The sequence below is a fragment of the Eupeodes corollae genome, chromosome 1 (assembly GCF_945859685.1).
Source record: "Eupeodes corollae chromosome 1, idEupCoro1.1, whole genome shotgun sequence".
In the NCBI taxonomy this organism is placed as follows: Eukaryota; Metazoa; Arthropoda; class Insecta; order Diptera; family Syrphidae; genus Eupeodes; species Eupeodes corollae.
Window position 1 is genome coordinate 294,049,237 of NC_079147.1, and position 7,035 is coordinate 294,056,271.

The 7,035-nt window shown below is 35.1% G+C and overlaps 1 protein-coding gene across 2 annotated transcripts in view; it reads right to left on the minus strand.

Annotated features, from left to right (window-relative positions):
• The window catches only part of LOC129940590 (uncharacterized), a 107,546-nt gene extending 101,669 nt beyond the window's left edge, over nt 1-5,877 (minus strand). The window contains exons 1-2 of one of the 2 annotated variants that reach the window (XM_056048974.1): nt 4,322-5,877; nt 3,885-4,215 (exon numbers count right to left, since the gene is read on the minus strand). The gene's annotated coding sequence lies outside the window, so the exon portion shown is untranslated. Of the gene's footprint in view, nt 1-3,884 lie in introns of both variants that reach the window. The other variant, XM_056048973.1, reaches the window with a different exon arrangement.
• Nucleotides 5,878-7,035: the final 1,158 nt, after the last annotated feature.

A 7,035-nucleotide genomic window follows, 5' to 3' on the forward strand; every position in this document is an offset into this window, starting at 1 on the left:
GACGATGTTCAAGTGACGTAAATGATTTCATGATGGCAATATTACCAATCAATCTAAATGCTGTACGTTCAATACTATCCAAGAGGCTTAAGTAAGTTGCAGGAGCACCAGCCCAGATATGGGAGTTATACTCAAGCTTTGGACGCATACAAGTCTTATAAATAACAGCCAGATCAGATGGTGAGAAAATCTTCTTGCTTCGCCTTAGAAAACCCAAACATCTTGCGGCATTTTTGGCGACATCACGTATGTGATCGTTCCACAAAAGGTGGTTGGTGATACACATACCGAGAATATCGAGATGTTGAGTTTCCTCGATGCAAGTGCCATTTCTGGATAATGGCAGGGGGGTATATTTCGCTTTAACGATACAAGACAGCATTGCGTTTTCGAAGCATTAAATTCCACGCGGTTCCTTATTCCCCATTGTACAATGCTGTTTAGGCTGGAATTTAATGAGCTTATCATATTTTGTCGTTGCAGTTCCACATCCGAAGAAGAGGGGTGTGAATCTGAAAACGGGTATGAAAAGCTAAGAGTACTATCGTCAGCGAAACAATGTATTGGATTAGATGTTGCAGACAGGAGATCATTAATAAAAACGAGAAAGAGTGTTGGAGATAAAACAGAGCCCTGGGCACACCAGCATTTATTTTGTGGTTTTCAGACTTGAATCCATCCAATACAACTTGTATTAAACGATTAGAAAGGTAATTACTAATCCAATGAAGGAGGGATTCATGAAAACCGAAAGAACACATTTTCGATAAGAGAGCCTGTTGCCAAAAAAATTTTTAAAAATTCTCATTAGTTATAAGAAGTGTTATATGCAAAGTTGGGAAAAAATGATTACAAACAATTTTAATTTTAGTTACTAATCACATGTACTTGCGTCACTTACTTGAAATTGAATTATTTAAATCAATTACTTGAAATTGAATAAGCTCATGATGTAGTGATCATTTTTCAATTCAAATTTACATTAAAAGTAATTAAAATGTACATTTATTACAGTAAATTAAAATTTATATTCTTTTAATTACGGCTTTCGTAGCTATAGGTCCACTGTTGATCTCATGGTTCATCTCACCGAACAGTGGAACAAATCTTTAGAAATTTTTTTTCGGACCGTTCAGTACAAGTTGTTTTGGACGGATTCAAGTCTGAAACTCATAAAATAAATGTTGGTGTGCCTCAGGGCTTCGTTTTGTCTCCGACCTTCTTTCTCATTTTTCCTCGGAATGAGCATCAGCAACCACCTTTTGTGGAGCGATCACATACGCGATGTTGCCAAAAATGTCGCAAGATGTCTAGGTTTTTTGAGACGTTGCAAGAAATTTTTCGCTCCGTCTGATCTGGCTACAATCTACAAAACCTATATACGTCCGAAACTTGAATATAACTCTCATCTCTGGGCTGGTGCTCTAGTAACTTATTTTCTTGGAAAGTATTAAAAAAAGAGCTTTTAAAATGATTGGTGACATTAACATCATCACTCGAACATCGACGCAAGGTTTCTTGCTTCACACTTTTTTACCGTTATTTTAACGGACTATGCTCTAGTGAAATAGCCAGTTGCATTCCTCCCTTTAAACAATCTAACCGTAATACCCGCCCTTCTAGGAATGCCCATCAGTTTACCATTTAGCCCAACTTCGGCCGTACTATGAAGTACAGAGATTCTTTTTTTAGCCGTACTACGCGAATATATAACGCCTCGCCACGTTCTATCTTTCCCTGTCATTGCAATGTTCAGAAATTTAAAACCAATGTACACCGACAGCTCCTATCCAACCATTCCTTCTTTTCCTTATGCTCTTTGTCTATGTGTTTGGCATATTAAAAGTATACAAGTCATTTTTAGTGTTCGCTAATTATAAAAAAAAATACAATATTTAATTGTAATGATTTCTTGTAATTAAAATTAATTACGAAAAGGTATCATTATTTCCCACCTCTGCTTATCAGTCTTTTTTGTTTCTATGAATTATTTTGTAAACCTTAAATGTTATGTTTGAACAGTTTTGAAATGCGTTTTAGGATTAATTGTTTGTGCTAATTCCGAATCCAAACTGAAATTTTAGCTATATACAAACACATGTTCATATTTGAAAATATCATTTTTCAACATTATTTTTATATTTGTTTCAATGTATTTATTTCAAAAACTTTGCCTAGGCGATCAATTTGCGTTTTTCTGTTAAAAACTGCTTCGGTGAAAATGATTAAATGTTCCTTTAAGCTTTAAGGTTTATCAAGGTCAAAATGAATTTTAACAACTAAAGCTGTTTTTGAAAAGTAAATAAGATTTTCAAAAATGTTTGAAAGAAATATTAAAAAAGGGATCAAAGACTTGTAAAATCATCACAAGTTTTACTTAAGAAATAATTCTTCCGAAATGTATATAACCTCAAAATGTATATAACAACCTTTTTTTAACTATCTACCTATGAAACTCCTTAGAAAACTTAGAAAAAGTATAATTTAACATCCAGAATTACATTTGTTAAGTTTAATAAATATTGTTTATTTTAAACTTCCCATAGGAAGTTATTGTAATGAGTCCGATTTGTCGAATTGAAAATTTTGACATTTCTCGACGTTTCAAGGTCCCAAGAGTCGAAATAAAAGGTTTTTAGAAAGATCTATGTGCGTGCGTGTGTACGTACGTTTGTACGTCCGTAAGTTCGCTACGTTTTTTTGTCGTCCATAGCTCAAGAACGATATCGACTTCAAACAAATTTTGTTGTACAGACAATAATGCAGGAAGGGCTCTCAAGAAAATTGCGTTCATAGTTTTTTTTACCTTAGCAGTTTAAAAAAAGGTGAAAATTTTGGTTAACCAAAAATTTCTCACGAACCAAAAATGTTAGAGACTTGTAAACAATTGTAAAACATATATCTGAACGTAATACCAAACAAAAATATATTTTTAAGGAAAAAAATCCAAAAAGTCAAAAAAATTGAAAAAAAAAAAATGTTGTCACCTCGAAAATTTTACGAATAAAAGATTTTATCTTCAAAACAATTTTGTGCAACAAAGAATAACGTTTTCAATATCTGGTAAAATTTTAAGTAAAATTAAATTGACAGTTTTTTTTTAAATAAAAACTTAAACAAAATTAATATACATATGTTTCGACTCAAATATCTTTTCAACAATTTGTTCAAACTTATTTTATCTTTTAAACAAACAAAAATTAATAAAAGATGGTAAAAATAGATTTTCAAATCAATTATCTTCTTAAAAATTAATAATATTTGCTTTAAACTAATATTATATTATAAGATATCTTGTTTTGAACATTCGACACAATTTTGAGAATAATTAAATAGACAGTTTAAAAAAAAAACACACACCTAAAATAATTAACAAAAGTCGGTAAAAATTGATATTATTTAAAATAAAGGCTTCAAATTAATTTTATTTTATAATAATGTTTTCAACATTCAGTAATTTTTGTATTAAAATCTAACAGTCTTTTTTTCGATATCTCGTGAGTATTTAACCGACCATAAATGTTTAAGCACAACACAATAACAAAAACAATTATTTAAAAAAAATCTATTCTTCAGAAATAAATCAATTTTTGTATTTAAATCCAGATTTTCTTCTCTATAAGTTGATATACGTTACGTTTTAAGCTATTTAAGCCTATTTAAAGTTTGACCCCAAACAACCCCAATATCTTTTTCAAAATAACTCATAGGTACCTAAGTGAATCCAATACAAACATCCATCAATTGGATATGAAACAAATTACCATATCCAACTTATGTTTTGAAATAAAAACTAAAACCAACGATACCCAACAACTGTTAAACCTTTTTGTAAATATTTGCAAATTATTAAAATAAGAAAAAACTGAAAAATTGAAACTTACATAAATCGTCTCTTTTTTGTATCCATTTAATCTCAACGACACGAATAGATGCCACTTAAAACAGGCTTAGCTTTTTAAGGAATGAAAGCCCTCCTTCTTCTACCTAAGCCGTCGAACGACGATAACGTCCTCGCACCCTCTTAACCACAATCCCCCGCAGATGCTCCAACTATCTCACTTAAAAACAAAAAACCAAGAAGAAATCTCTTTACGTTTCGCAAAATGCACTCCAAAACAAAGAATGAAAAGCAAAAAAGTTTAAAAATCTCGTCAAGACCACGGATTACACTTCAAACGCTTTAGTAAGGTAAACAGCTTTAAGAAAATGGAACTAAAAAAAGAAAAATTACTGAAATAAACACCAAGCACCGAGAGAACAAGAATACGAGTGAATGTAGCGCTAAGGTAAGGTAGGTAAGGTAGGGTGGTATAGGTACCTTGCACACACAGAAGGTACAAGCGGATTTAATGCTGTAATCACACCTGAGCGCACTAATTCACTTGTTCATTCTGGGGTAGCGGGACCGACCGTTTTTAAACCGTATAAAGTAGTTGCATAGTCTTGTACGTTACGTTCGTTGTACGAGCTCGAGCGGGTATCTATTCTGCAATCCGATACCTACGATACATTACGACGACGAAGCTAAAGCTGGAGCCGAAGCCGTTCTAGTTGAAAAAACTCCTTTTTGCAATGATTATTCAGTCGAATATGCACAAAGTACTCTATAAACTCTCGCGCGCGGTACACAGTTTAAGGGGGCACAGGCACAGCCCACCGAGTACCGACCAGCAGAGCAAAAATTTTAAGCGAGGGGATGTTGACTAAAAGGTCTTCACTTTAAGGTATCGCCAGGCCAGCACCACACTACACTATGATGTACCTTACGCTTACCTACCTACTTATGCTGAGTCAGGTGGAATGGGGCGTAAGGGAGCTTTTTGTTTTTGATGTACGTTTTACTTTCGGTTTGGAATAAATTTCACTTTTATTTACTTTTGAAACAATTTTATTGTTCTGCGAATGTACGAATGCGTCTAACGAAGTCGGTAGTGTAACTCGATATGACCTCTGCGTATTATGTATTCATATAATATGAACTTTATACGTATAACCCCGATTACAATTACAAAACTACAAACAAGGAAAGCCTCCACAAAAAAAGTCCACAAGTCGGTGTCGGAGTCGGTAAGATTTTTGTTAATTTTTATACATGAAAAATGAAAACAAGTGGCGACGGGCCGGTGACGATTACAGTAATGGTAACGACAACGAAGAGGAATAGCGGTGAAATGACAAGCCAGAAGTTTGTTTTACTGCACATGCGATGTGTTTACCACGGGATAATATTCCATGCTGCTTTTTTGGCATCAAAAAACAACAAGCCAAAAAGGACTACACTGATGTTTATTCGGATGACGGTGCCAATACCGGCATTATATTTATACCACTAACACGAACGGGAACGCGACCGTCCAAAATGTACACTCAAATAAAAATATGCACACACAAAATGATAAATATTCAAATTGGAAATGGCAGTGGAACTGTAGAACTGTAGAACCGACCGATATGATGCTCTGATGATGATCACGACTGACGACTGACGGAGTGAAAGAGCATCGCATCTACTAGGGGTGTAATCCTGTAATCTCCCTCGCCCGCGGTTGAATAATTCAAAAATTTCGAATTTTAATTCGAAATCTCCTTTGGCCAAGGACATTCACATCGGCAAAATCCTGTTTTTAATCAGAATACCAGAAACGGAATGCTATACGGTATATATGTAGGTATATTTATGTAGAAACGGTACGGTTAGGACGGGACGCGGACATTAATTAATTTATGCCTCCCCCAATAATACGAGTCGAGTAGAGTCGGTCTCGGTATCACTGTATGTTGTCGGTATAGTCGGTGTAACTTCTTACGAATAATTCGAAAAATCACTCGAAATTTTAATGCGAATAGCAACGGTAAAATACAAGCGCTCCTAAACTGGCATCACCGAATGCTAGCAAAGAACTAAACTAAAGGCGCTTTACAGTTACTCTGAGTCGGAAATTCTGAATGTGAAGCAAGCGACAGACAGACGACAACTCTAAGGCTCAGGGTTGGTTGGTGGTGAAAGTGTAATTTTTGTTTGAAGGGAAACATCATTTTCATAGCTGTACTGTACTGTGGCTGATGCTTCTTTGGAGTTTTTGCCCGATGTGCTACTCTACTATGCTTCTGGTATCGCTCGCCGTCGTCGTCGTCGTCCGTAGCCGCCGCCGTATCGGTATCGGGTGTGTGCTGCTTGCTGCTTCAATTGGGTGGTGGTGGGATGTTCAATGTTCTCTGTTCATGTTCATGTTATTCTTGTTATATTGCGCTAGGGGGTGGATGTCCTGTCTCCTGTTCATGTTGGTAATGCTCTATGTTGCTGTGCTGTGCTCTACTGTACTGTGCTGCTAGTGAAAGCTATAAATTTTAAGGGTTGTTTTGTTTGGTATAAGGCTACGACTCTGGCTCTAGTTTTAGCTCTGGCTGTGATGTTTGTGTTATTTTGTGTTTTTCGCTTGTTGTGTGTTGTGTGTACGTTGATAGTCATAGTTCGAAGTGTAAACCTCCTTATGATATTGCCATAAGGCAAGGGGGTTGTTGTAGTCGTATAGTCTATGATGATAATTGCAATGTGACGTAAAGAGGGTGGAAAATTTTGCGCGCATGCCTTTCTGGTTGGATGCATAAGATATGTGTGTTGTCGAACTGATATGGATATTAACAGTAGAGTTGAAAAATGTCTTCTTTTTATTTAAGTTTGTTGTTCAATTGAAATTTTGGGTTTCGAAATTATTTTTTCTATTGTGTTTCTCACTAATGGCACATAGGTTTGTACCTATAAATCGAACTTCATATATTTTAAAAAGGTTAACTATTAGGGTTGGGATTTGTGACTTATTCTAACCCAGTAATTAAGTCAATTCCGCTAGCGATACATATAAAATATTGTATTTATGGCTGACTTTAACAGCGGCGGACAAACAAGAAACCGATGTAGGTACCTATTAAGGACACGCGACTTTAAGGAGTGTGGGGTGAATATGTGTTTGGACACGTGAATTTTTTGGTTTTGAAATTGCAGCCATATGCTAAGTGTCTAGCTAAAGGTAC